Source organism: Anopheles darlingi, chromosome 2 (assembly GCF_943734745.1).
Source record: "Anopheles darlingi chromosome 2, idAnoDarlMG_H_01, whole genome shotgun sequence".
NCBI classification, from domain to species: domain Eukaryota; kingdom Metazoa; phylum Arthropoda; class Insecta; order Diptera; family Culicidae; genus Anopheles; species Anopheles darlingi.
The window spans coordinates 34,100,007-34,111,902 of record NC_064874.1 but is presented as its reverse complement, the minus strand read 5'-3'; the positions used below and the strand labels follow the sequence as shown (position 1 = coordinate 34,111,902).

Here is an 11,896-nt window from a genome sequence, read left to right as displayed (position 1 = left end):
CGCGACGAACGAGCGACGAGCCTGGAGGGAAGCTGGCTAGAGGCCGACACTAATGTCGAAGATGCACCCGTTAGGGCCAGCGGCGCGGCTGTCCACGGCTGGCAACGTCTTGGTGCCAGGTGATGAGCGCCATAATTAGGTTTCATTACCCGCGGCTGGTGCGGTAGGTTAATCAAGTTGACGGCATTAAGCTCCAATTAAGCCAACTAACCCCCACCACCGGCTCTAGCCATCAAAGGATGACTGACGTCACGCCGTGCCGCCGTACACGCTGGGATACACTGGGATTAGATGACAGCTCCTAGGAGTGTACGGAAGAATGACACACACACATACACACAAAAGAAAATTGATCCACTACTCAGAGGGCCTCAACACGAATTTCTGTTTCGATTCGATTTTTTGGATTTGAAGTGATCACAATGTGACGTGTGTAGAAGGTCAGATCAATCGTGTGATCGAAAATGTCGATAACGTTGTAGACGTGGAGAAGACACGATGAAGATTATTGCAGGGGCCTTATCTGACATATCTTAATGAACAGATATGTATCGGGGGGGAGGGGGCCTCCTGTGCTCATTACAATGCAACCGTTTTGATCCCAGATACTGCAGCAATTAATTGGTTGCATTTCAATCAGTTGTATTGAAAGAATGCTGATCTATCATGTTGCCCAGGTGTTGTCTTATGCAATAGTGACTGACATTGAGGTCCTTACATTGGTTGCTGAGATTAAGGTCCAAAAAATGCTGTATTCAGATATCGGACAAACTATGTTTAGTGTTCTCTTGTATAGAATAGAATCATCTGTCTATTCGAAAGAGGACACAATCTTTCTAACTCATTTAACCTCTCAAGAGACTCATTTAACCTCTCAAAGTACAAATAAGAAAGGATTTAAGTAACTCTCTACTTCAAGTTGTATTTGAATGGAACCTGATACGAAGAAGTGTTTACTACAAAAAAAAAAACAAAACGAATGTCCAATAATCCCAGAAAACACTAAACGAAACTACAGTCTCCATAGGGAATACTATCTTTTCGCAACTTTGTAACATCTTCAGAACACTACGACAGCAACCACTAAAAGCCACATAGTCCATTGCTTCGCGGCACTACTGCGGCTCCAGGGGTTTCACACTTGAGTCCGTACTGTTCGAATTGCACAGGTGGCCCCCCTTGGCAAGTCGATCGCCACTTCTTGGATTCTTGGAAGCCCATATCCTGGCTGACTCCTGGCACAAAACGAGTCTATTGCCCGAGGGAAGAAGAGCAGGGCAAGGAGGAGAAGGATATTTAACGAGCAAGTTTCCTGGTTCACGGAAGCGGATGCTCGGAAAAAGTGTACACACATACACGCACACGCACAAACTTACACGTAAACACACAGCCACCGGCGGGGGACTTCCGAAGGATGCTAATGCTAAGGCTAAGCGTACTCGAACCGGTACGGATGCGGAATGATATTCAAATCAAACCGTGGCTTCACTTTTATACCGAAAAATGGCGTACCACGAATGTTGTGCCGTCGTCGGCGTCGTCGTTGTCGTCGCCGTTGGCGCAATTTCAGTTGGGTCTTCGCCACCGGAGACGACGGCCGATGGGTTGCCGATGGATGCGAGACCTCCACGTAAAGCCTTCCCCCGCTCCTCGGCAACGGTGGTGGTGGTGGTGGTGGCGGCGAGATGGTGTACCGAGCATCATGCTCGGTGGATGGTTGGTTGGTTGGTTGGTGGTGGGATAGGCACAGCGTGTGCTCTCCGAGGGGATCCGAGGTTTCGGGGATAACAACAGAGCTGAGAACGGTTTGCGATCGGCACAACCGACCACCACCCTCGCCTTTCCCCTAGCTCCCTCCCGTGCGTCTCATTCTCATCTCGCGGTTGGTGTCAGTGGAAGCTGGGAAAAGTGACAGCAAACCAGCAGCACCACCACCACCACCCCCACCGATAAGCTCAGCGAACCAGCTGAGCGACCAGCCGGCCATATGGACTCACATGATCGCGCGAAGATGGTGCGCCGGGTGGGTGGAGGTGTATTGGTTGGTGAGCATCGTGCTATGAGCGTGTCTTGGCCGACGCCGCCGCCGCCGCCGCCGCCACTGCAATCAGTTGCAATCAGTGCGAGCGAGGCCGTGCATCGCGGAACATGCGCATCTTCTTCATCTTGCTGTGGCCGGTACTAACCGCGATGCTGCAATCCGTCGTGAGCATCGCTCCCTACCACCTTCCTCTGCGTAAAACCCACTCCCAGACGCTCCAGTCACTCTCTCAGCCCGCGAAGCCCGCACGATCTTCTCAGCCACTATTTGATCCTTTCTCTTGCGGTGTCGAGTGCGTGAAGGTGAGTGCCAGCATGCGGGTACAGCACGTGCATACAGCGGTCACCATACGCTGTCACTGCACGGCTATGATGATCTACCGCTCGTATATGTCTCATCTTCGTCGTCGGTGCCAGCAGCACGAGACGACAGTAACAGTAGACAACAGTAGCAAGTGCAAAGAAGGGAATTGCCGTTGGTAATGGCATGCAGAAAATGAAAAGTATTCTTGCTAGTGGTGCTATTACTAGCTAAAGGTTGATAAGATTATGCTGATCTGATGGTGACGCTGGAGAGCTACTTCCATAGTTAACAATGTTTGATTGCCTGTCACTTGCGATGCTTAATTTTATAGCAACTTTATTTCAACCTCATTTTGACAGTTCTTAACGTAAAGTTGCAAACGTGGCCAGGCATCTTATGCTATCGAATATCCATTTGCAGATGGATGCCAACAGCTCTATCTCACGACTCACTTGAAGAACGTATTCCATCATGAGCATTATGAGTCATAGTCATACTCCTGTCTGTGATGCTGCCATAAAAAAGCAACATCGATTCACTCGTTGATGATGCTTAACCGATCGAGTGCCCTTCGATCCGGATCCAACGCCGGTTCCGGACACACAATTCGACACTAATGGGCATCGGAAATCGGAAAGACCTCCGCCGCACGCCTTCATCGAGGGCGTCCAGCAGCGAACGGCACGGCCTGTCCTGCGGTGGCATGGCAAACAACAACAACAACAACAAAAAGTTGGCCGGCCAGTCGGCCGACTCATCCCTTAAGACAAAACGATCCAAACGGCAGCCTCAGCAGCAGCAGCAGCAGCAGCAGCAGCAAAAACTCGTCGAGCCTCATCACAATTGATCATAATGAACGGTGAGGCTCTCCTCTTCCTCCCCTTCCTTCGGTCACTTATGAGTGGAGGGGGTGAGCAACGCATGGTGGTCATTGGGTTACTAGAGCCATCGACGACGCCAGATTTCAAGGTCACGGCACACCGCGACGGTACGCAAACGTCAACGGCATCCCCGCGAGAGTGCACGCGGCTGTCGTGCAACCGTCAAACACCTGGAGCCTGGAGTTGACGAGTTGAGTGGATCATCGGCGGCAGTGCGGCTGCACTGAAGCAGTGCTTTAATGAGATCAATTGTCGGTGATAGTACGAACCGATGGTGAGGATGACCCCGGAGTCCTTTCAGTTTTCAGAGCACCCGCACACCGATCGATCCGATCGAGAGACAGATGATGTTGATCTCGATTGCTCACTGCTCACTGTTCTACGTTCAAGGCAGGACCTTCGGATCAGCCCGGCATGACTAGGCAAGACTGCCCACTGGTGTGAGACAGAAAACCAACACGTGGGTCCTGGGCTGCCGTTTGTCATCCTGTTCCGACGTGAGAATGGCGGATCTGTTCAATGACGAATCCCGATCACGTCGCGCGGCACCACTTCACCAGCTGCACCACCTACCAGTTCCTGGTTTTTGGGGGAGTAACGTTCTCTCATCACTCATCATCATCAACATCACGCACGTGGCTATACCAGTCCTTGGCATGCATGCAACCCAACGCTTTACAACCCATTGAGACCACTGGCCGCTGGTGTGTGTGGCCAGAAAAACCCACCAGAAAGCGATTGTTCGAGGCTCTTCACGCAGCCCTAGAAACTCCTTCGTGAAGGTGAAGGGAAGTCGAATAAACGCGTTCGAATGCACACCTCTCGGGGCCACCGACTCGTCGTGGGGAGGGGAGAGTTAGAAGGGTTTAGATCGCACGCGCGCAAGAAGCAATGTTGCCGCCGAACGCGGCTCCAATTGCGCTACACATTAGAGGGACCGTCGTTCGTGTGTGGCATCACATTCGCATTCGCGGCTGACGCGAGATCCAGCATCCAGCACCGTGGCGTGCTGAGCAATAATTAATTCAAATTTAACAATTTGTCATGCACCTAACGCTTCATCCTAAAGGGGGTTGGATTTGGATGACTGCTTGGCAGCGTGTTCTGTTGATGCAACTGTCGCAACGCATCATCTTCATCCTTCCCTGTGGCGGTTACATCAGCGCTCGAGTGCCGGGAATCTGAGCAACAATTGCCACTCGCATTGAGGCCCGCTTTGTGGTTTGATGTTTTTTGCTAGCGCCATTAAAATGCGCCCGTGCCCGCAACCTTCGCGATCGCGATTTCCGATTTCCCGATCCCGATATTAATCGGTTTTTTAGTCGATCCTCACCATCCTCATCCTTTCGCTCTCTCTCTCTCTCTCTCTCTCTCTACCTTATTGGCAGATCCATTGTTCAGCGGATGACGTGGTCAGGACAGATAGATATAGGACGGTCCACCTCCACTCCTCATTTGCCAGCATTTGATTCTATGCAGATGAGCAGCAGATGATATCATTTGCAAATCTGCCAGCCGCCAATGTTGATTGTTGTTGTTTGCCTCGCAAACAGCCATTACAATTCGCTTCGCTTCGCTGTGACAATGAATGAGAACGGTTCCCAAATGGCATTCCAATCGCAAGTGTGAATCATAAAATTATGCTGTTCCCCTTTTTGTGTTTTTGTTCCTCTGTTTTTTTTTTCTTGGAAAAGGTTTGGAAAAACCAATTGCGTTTACAATATTGCACTCCCGGTATTGCAACACCTTGATGCATGATGCAAGCTGGAGGGGTCCAGGTACGGCTACAGCGCTCCGATATCTGGCCACTCACACCAATCACACCAATCAGACCAGACGGACACCAGACGGCATCGTGTCCGGAACAAGGGGGCCACGAACAGCAGCAACAGCAGCAGCAGCATCGGTAGCGGCAGCCACATCATGAAGAGCAATTTCCCAATTAGCGTGTCTATTGAGAGACGAACCCATAATTAGCTCATGTTATGAGTGGCATCCATCCTTCTTCCACGGTATGCGCGCGGTCATCAAACATTGTATCATTGCATCTGGTGCATCACCATCATGGCACGCCGTTCGCGTATGTCGCACCGCTGTTGATGCACCGCCGGTCATCATCTCACGCTTGTCCCGGTCGGTCGGTGCATCGAAAGGTATCGAAAGTTCATTCCGTCGATTAGATAACTTCGGTGCGGCTCGTTACCATAACGAGGGGGAGAAGGAAGAGAAGGTGGAGGAAGAGGAGGACCAGGAAATGCAATGTCAAGCCCGAGCTCTCGAGCTCGGTTTGCCAAATGTTAATCTTTTGTGCCAATAGAAAACCTCGAAACTCGAGGGATGCTGCACGATGAGCTGTGATGAGAGGTCCAACAATACCTTCACACGAGGAGCGACCACGACAGGTCCCGCGCCATGATGCAGTGCGAATTACTAAGTGTAACGCAAACAACAAAAGCCAATGCAACAGTTGTTCCTTCCAGAAGGCAATTGGCTCACAATAGTCGTGCACTGCGAGCAGAAGTGCGATGCCACGTTGTTTATGCTCTGCGATGCGAAAGCGAAAGGTACACTCCGAGGCAACACCGATGACGGCATGTATCTCGCACGCCGACTAAACCGGAGCAGCCCCAAAAACCCATTAGAAAAGCCACCAGAAAACCCGGGGGTTCCAATTCGGTGAGGGGCAGTCTTCTCGTTGTTAATTCGCGTCAAAGGTTCTCCGCGAGGTGCGGACTGCGGCTTTGCCGGTGTCCGGTGCAGGTCTCGTTTAGTAGTCGCCAATGCGTGGCGCATGGTGCGCATGTTGTAAATTTTGCGCCCGCGCGTCCGTGCCCGGCGTGAATGGAGAATGGAGATGCTAATTACGAGGTGAAGACGAGGCGTTTGGAATTACACGCATGACACGGCGCTGCGCTTTGATGGACATTATCAGAGGGTCGGTCGGTCCGTCGAATGCCGTCAAATATTTGGTGCGGACAAAATTAGTGCTTATCACTCTGCCAACATCGCAGACGCAGCTAGCATGATAAAATCAAACGCGCGCAACATGATTACTAATGAATGTGGTGCGATCGAAAGGTCAGCAGCGTCGTCGTCGTCGTCGATGGCAGTTTGTACCGCCCTCATTCGGGGGGTGGAGGGAGAGGTAAGGATGCGGTGGAGAGAAGATGAACTTGAGCAATCGCAATCGTTGAAAGTAAAGTTTAATTGTTATCGCAAATATGGTTTGCCAATCGGCTCGGTTTGGCTGCAGCGCTGCATTTATTGTATTTTGCTCATCACGATGGTCGAAAGGGATTGTTCGGATGACAACGACGAGGACGACACCGAGCATGGCTGTTCGTGCTCGATGCTAAGGTCAAGCTACTAGGTCAACCGTTGGGCAGAAGGCAGATTGCCCACCTAGGCTGCCATGGCTGTCTTGGTGGAAAGGTAATGGTACTAGGAATGAGCAACAGAGTAACGGAATTAATTCTCCTTGTAAATGTTTGTTTCACTTTCATTATTTTAAATGAGTTTAAATATTTGTTGGGATCCCTTTGAGCAGTGAGAAGATGTTCGCGATCGACAACAGGTATAATTGTGAGGTTTGATACCTTTAAAAATGACTGATTAATGGGAATGAATCATTTTCAAGTGATATAGGAAGATCTTGCACTTCTTCCAGAACATCATTTCAATTAGACTGCTTCAGTAAACGATATTTAAGAACAGGTCGTCCTGCAAAAGGATCCCTTTTGTCACAACTACAGCTGCTACATACACTAATTCTACATTCGGACTCATCCCGAATACACAATCGATTCTCATTTTAGTAGATCCGATTACTGAAATCAGTAATTAAATTTGTGAATTTGAAATCTCCATTTACGACAGCTAACAGCGACAGCTGAATTGCATTCGCGACGTTATTACACCTCAAAAAAAACCCCCGAAACAAATTTGAGCTAGATATATTTTCCTCCTCTTATGCATTTGAGACCAATTGAAGCAATCAAATGGAAACAAAAACAATCAAACCAAAATCCCATGGCAGTTACTCCGGGTATGTGCGTCTTCATGCGCCCTCCCCCGAGCAACGATTAAGACGGCGATGACGCAACGGACAGTAATAAACAAAAACAAAAATTAAAGAAATTATACCCAAAAAGGGTGTACATCTGCCTGCTCGGCATAAGCGCACGGTTAGCCCCGTAAGCCATTTACCGGCCTGCCGATGCATCGAATACTCACTCACCGAGCCCGGGTGGTGCGTAACTTCGCGCTACTTCTTGCCGATCGCACCGCAGAAGGTCACAATGTGCGCGAATCGTTGGGTCAGTTCGTAGGCTGCTGCTGCTGCTGCTGCTGCTGACCTGACCCCCATTTCATGGCAGCCGGAGAGCCACGTAGATTCGTGCCAACTGCTGTTACGACGGATCGGGCGAAAGCAGAAGGGCTAAAGCTAAAGGGCTTGTCTGCTTGTTGTTCTGCTTCACTCTCACTCTCCGTCGAAGACAACCCTTTCTTCCCCAGATACCGGGCTGGCTGGCTGGCCTGGCATGCTTTGTCGACGCCACGGGAGGGCTCTTTCGTTAATTGTTCTCCAGCCGCATGCTGCTGCTGCTGCTGCCGGGCGGCAAAAGCGCATCATTCGATGATGCAGTGCCATTAATCATCGATCTTCCTGGAGATCTTCACGACGAGGTTACCGTCCAGTATAGCTCGGTTGTCTCGGTTGTGCAGCGCACACACACACACACATTCGAGTGCCCATCGAGCATTGCGAAAAGTCGCAAAAGAAGCGTATCGTATTACCGGGGTAATATATGTTGAGCTGGTTCCAATTGAATCCCCCGGGCGGGTGGGGCTCGATGCTCGTAGTGAACATGTCGAAACTTACGGGACGTTACGCCCGGGTTGGGGGGGGGGGGGGGGGCGGGAGGATCGTTAAACGCTCGGGTTTGCCCGGTGCCGGTAGCGATTGGGATCGAGGCGGAGTAGGTCAGAAGGTCATCCCGACGCGACGCGCAAACGGTCAACGGTGGAGGGAACCGGTCTGGGTTTGGGCCCCGAGCGCACACCTACTACGGCACCGAATGCGGAACAATCGGCATTAATGACAAAATAGAAAAACTAAAATCAATCAGTCAGGTTGGTTGCCAACGAAGCGCAAGAATCAACTCCGAGGTCCCTCTAGGTTATGTTTCCGTGTACGTATCGGACGGACGGACGAAGTGTGACGCCATAACGCCGAAAGACGTTGCATCATTGACCATCAAACCATTACGGGGCAAGAGGCCGCAGCGCACGGCCACCAGTTGGGACAATACCTCTCGGGATGAAGAGTAGTAGCAGTAGTAGTAGTAGTACCCGTAGTCGTCAGTCGGTCCTCGGTCAGCGGCGAACACGAGTACCGTTGCCGGGTGCATCCACTATGACGATGCAACCCGTCACGGGGTTAAGTAGCAAATGGAGTAAGCGATGCAACTCGTCAACCTCGGTAATGGAGCCATAATTAAATCGTTAAGCCCATTGGGCTCACACCTTCACCTTCTTCTTCGTCTTCTGCTTCTGCTACTCTTGGGCCTCATCCCTAGCTTTGTGTTCTGCGAGCCGACGAGCGGATCGAGTATTTCGGGATTCAAACGCTGGACGCGTTTCCGGCATGCGAGGTGACCCGGGAGGGAGGCGATTACTTGGCGTTGGTTGCATAAATCCCTCCTGGCTGGCGGGAGAGGCAGTGAGGGATATAAAAACCCAACATACCGTCCGCGTGCGCCTAATGGTGGCTTCCTTCCCGTTGTAATCACGGAAACACGCGCACCGCAACGGCGTTCCCACGGCTCCACGATTCGCGCGTTTCTCCCGAAACCGTTGGTGACGTCGTTGTTCGACGCCACGAATCAACACTTAATCAGAGCCGACTGTGGTCGACCGATGGATGGGTATGCCACCGATGAGAATGTCACTCGAAACATGACACACAGTAAGCCTCGGACCCCGAAATAAAAAAAAAACGAACGCTTTTTGTTAGCTCGATTTCTCACGGAGTGCACCGAATGCGGTTCGCACCGAACCGGGTATTGCGCTCATTCGGGTGCGCATCTGCTGCGCCACCGGTATTGTATCCGTTCCGAGGTTCGAGGTGACAGGTGAATGATAAAAGTATTTATCACCTGCATCAAGATGCACCACAAAGGGAGGGGGGGGGGGGGGGAGAGAAGTGCGAGTGCGCGGCGTGCGGTTGCCGTGAACAATCAAAAGTGAACGGCATCCAAGCGCGCGGGGAAGGTGTTCGTGATTTACGTGAACGTGAGACCTGGCAACCTGGCGCTGGACCGTCGGCAAGGGAGCGAGAGAGAGAGGGTTGAGGTCGAGGGCCGCCGGGTGTAATAAGTATGAGCGACAATGAGACACTTCGGAGTGAGCCGGAGCATCCTTTCCATTAGAACTTTAACAATGAGCAAATGGAGTGCCCAAAAATGGAGAACCGAAGGCGGTGCTTTGTCGCGCGAGAATGGCAACCGTCGGAGTGACGCAATCCCATCGTCTAACACATATTATGGAGTCATATGAGATCAAGCAGATGGTTTCTCGGATTTCCTTCCTTTAGAAGACCTTTAGAAGAATCGCAATTGCTCGAAATTGATTCCGTTGTAAGCGCTAAGCGGAAGGCTTAAGAAGATTTTATGGACTGCATCGTTCTCTACAATGGTTATGATTTTACCAGTCCAGTATAGTCGTGCAAATCTCACGCTCTGTGCGAAAGTGACATGTTCATTTATGGACATGGTTCACCGCTCGGCGACATGTGCAAGTAGTGGTACAGCTCCGATATAATACCAAGCTCGTTGATCTTGATCAATATGTCGAAAGGTTTAATTTTCTCAGCCAAAAGCGACATACACGACTAAAACTATACTGTATCATAGAGCAGTTCTTTTTTCAATATACGGTTGCACTGCAAAGAATAAAAAAAGAAAACAATATTATTGATGATGAGATGGTATTCATAATGTTATGATCACGTCAGATAAGCATTTTATTTAGTAAAATAATGTTTAAGTATTGGTATACCCATAACTTAGAACATGACGAGGTGGCCGAGAGGTTAAGGCGTTGGACTGCTAATCCAATGTGCTCTGCACGCGTGGGTTCGAATCCCATCCTCGTCGAAGAAAGTCTCCTCTCTCCCCCTGGAGATCGATGTTTTTTTTATTAGTAACTGAGAGCAATCGATCTCAGAGATTTGCGAACCCATTTCTGTAGTTTAACGATTCTGCACTTTTAATCTCCTAAAAATGGAATCGTATTATGGATGGCGCTTATCGAGAGCTGGCTGGCTGCTGGTACTTCATAACATTATCGAGATGGTGCTCTCTGTAGCTAAAGGGTTTACTCAGGTGTTCAAGTGTCTGGAGGCAAGCAGCTTGTGAAACTATCAAACAGTCTCGCACAGCTATCAAATCGTTCCGTTCAAGCACATTTGATTATTATCAGCTTCTCTCTCCTACGTGTAACAACCACAACGGGCCCCAGCGAGTCGCGGCGCCACTGCATCGATAACAACATACCATCAATTCCCCATTTTCATACTCATTTTCGATTGTCCAACGGTCCAGGATGACCGAAAGTACTGCTCATCATCATGCTAACGCCGCGAGCCATTGGTTTCATCACAATCGATAAGCGGTCGGCGGTACACCAATCGCCAACCAACGGACTCACTGTTCGATTCCACATCACTCTGCAGACGTGCTACGTGGATAACGAGGCGCTATAGTCATGCCCAGTGAAATACTGTTAGCTAACAGTTTGTTGTTGGCGACAGCCTGGCTTCAGGATGTGAGTGTTTGAGTGTGTGTGTGTGTGTGTGTGTGTCTGTGTGCAAAGTTAGTGGGACCGACTAAGAGTCACATCATTCCAGCCACACTGCGCTTCATGATTAGAGATGAGATAAAACGAACCATAATTAGGGCTAACATGATTTTGCGACCTCTCGCGCCTGCCTCTCTACTGCTATTGCTGCTGCTTGTATATGTTGCGGCACATACAACCGACACACACACACACACACACACGGTAAGGCCGGTGAGCACGCGCGAGCCGCACACTTGTCTCATGATTATTTCCATAATCTACCTCTACTCGGCGGCCACCGGTTTTGTCGTCATCGTTGTCGGCGTCGTCAGCGTCGCCATCGTCCTCACCGTACAGTTGTCATCGCAAAAACGGTTCTGCACAAGAGAGCACATGACAAATCAAGATCCCCGGGCCCGCCGGGTTCGTTTCTCCTTGCGCTGCGCTGCACCGTGGCCGTGGCGAGCTTTATGCTGGGGCAGGTTGGCGTGTGAAATGTGACGGAAAAAGACCGCAGACCCACCCCATTGGGTTGCAATCTAGTCAACACAACAACAACGCCGGCGTGCATTTCCCAGCGATAACGATGATGATCCTTATCGTGACGCAGAGCAGACAGCAATAAAGGCAAACCCCTTTGTGACGCAGCAGGTGGAGCGGAGTGCTGGGTGAGACGAGAAAATCAAGCAAGAAACACATTATCTGTGCAGAATGGAAATTGAGATTTTGAGAAATCCAAATGCAACCGTGAGCTTAAGTACAATGGTGGTTCTGTGTTTGGATGTTAAATGTTTAACCAAACGGCAGTGCCGTGGTGTGGTAAATCCCC

General features: G+C 50.3%; 1 protein-coding gene and 1 non-coding gene across 2 annotated transcripts in view; one reads left to right on the top strand and one right to left on the bottom strand.

Moving 5' to 3' along the window:
* Positions 1-1,447, bottom strand: part of LOC125949138 (pro-resilin) — a 4,996-nt gene extending 3,549 nt beyond the window's left edge. Inside the window, exon 1 of the mRNA XM_049675888.1 lies at positions 1,377-1,447. The gene's annotated coding sequence lies outside the window, so the exon portion shown is untranslated. The remainder of the gene's footprint in view (positions 1-1,376) is intronic.
* Positions 1,448-10,300: 8,853 nt separating this feature from the next.
* Positions 10,301-10,382, top strand: Trnas-gcu (transfer RNA serine (anticodon GCU)). The gene has a single exon. It is a non-coding gene; the product is annotated as a tRNA-Ser (tRNA).
* The last annotated feature ends 1,514 nt before the right edge of the window (positions 10,383-11,896 follow it).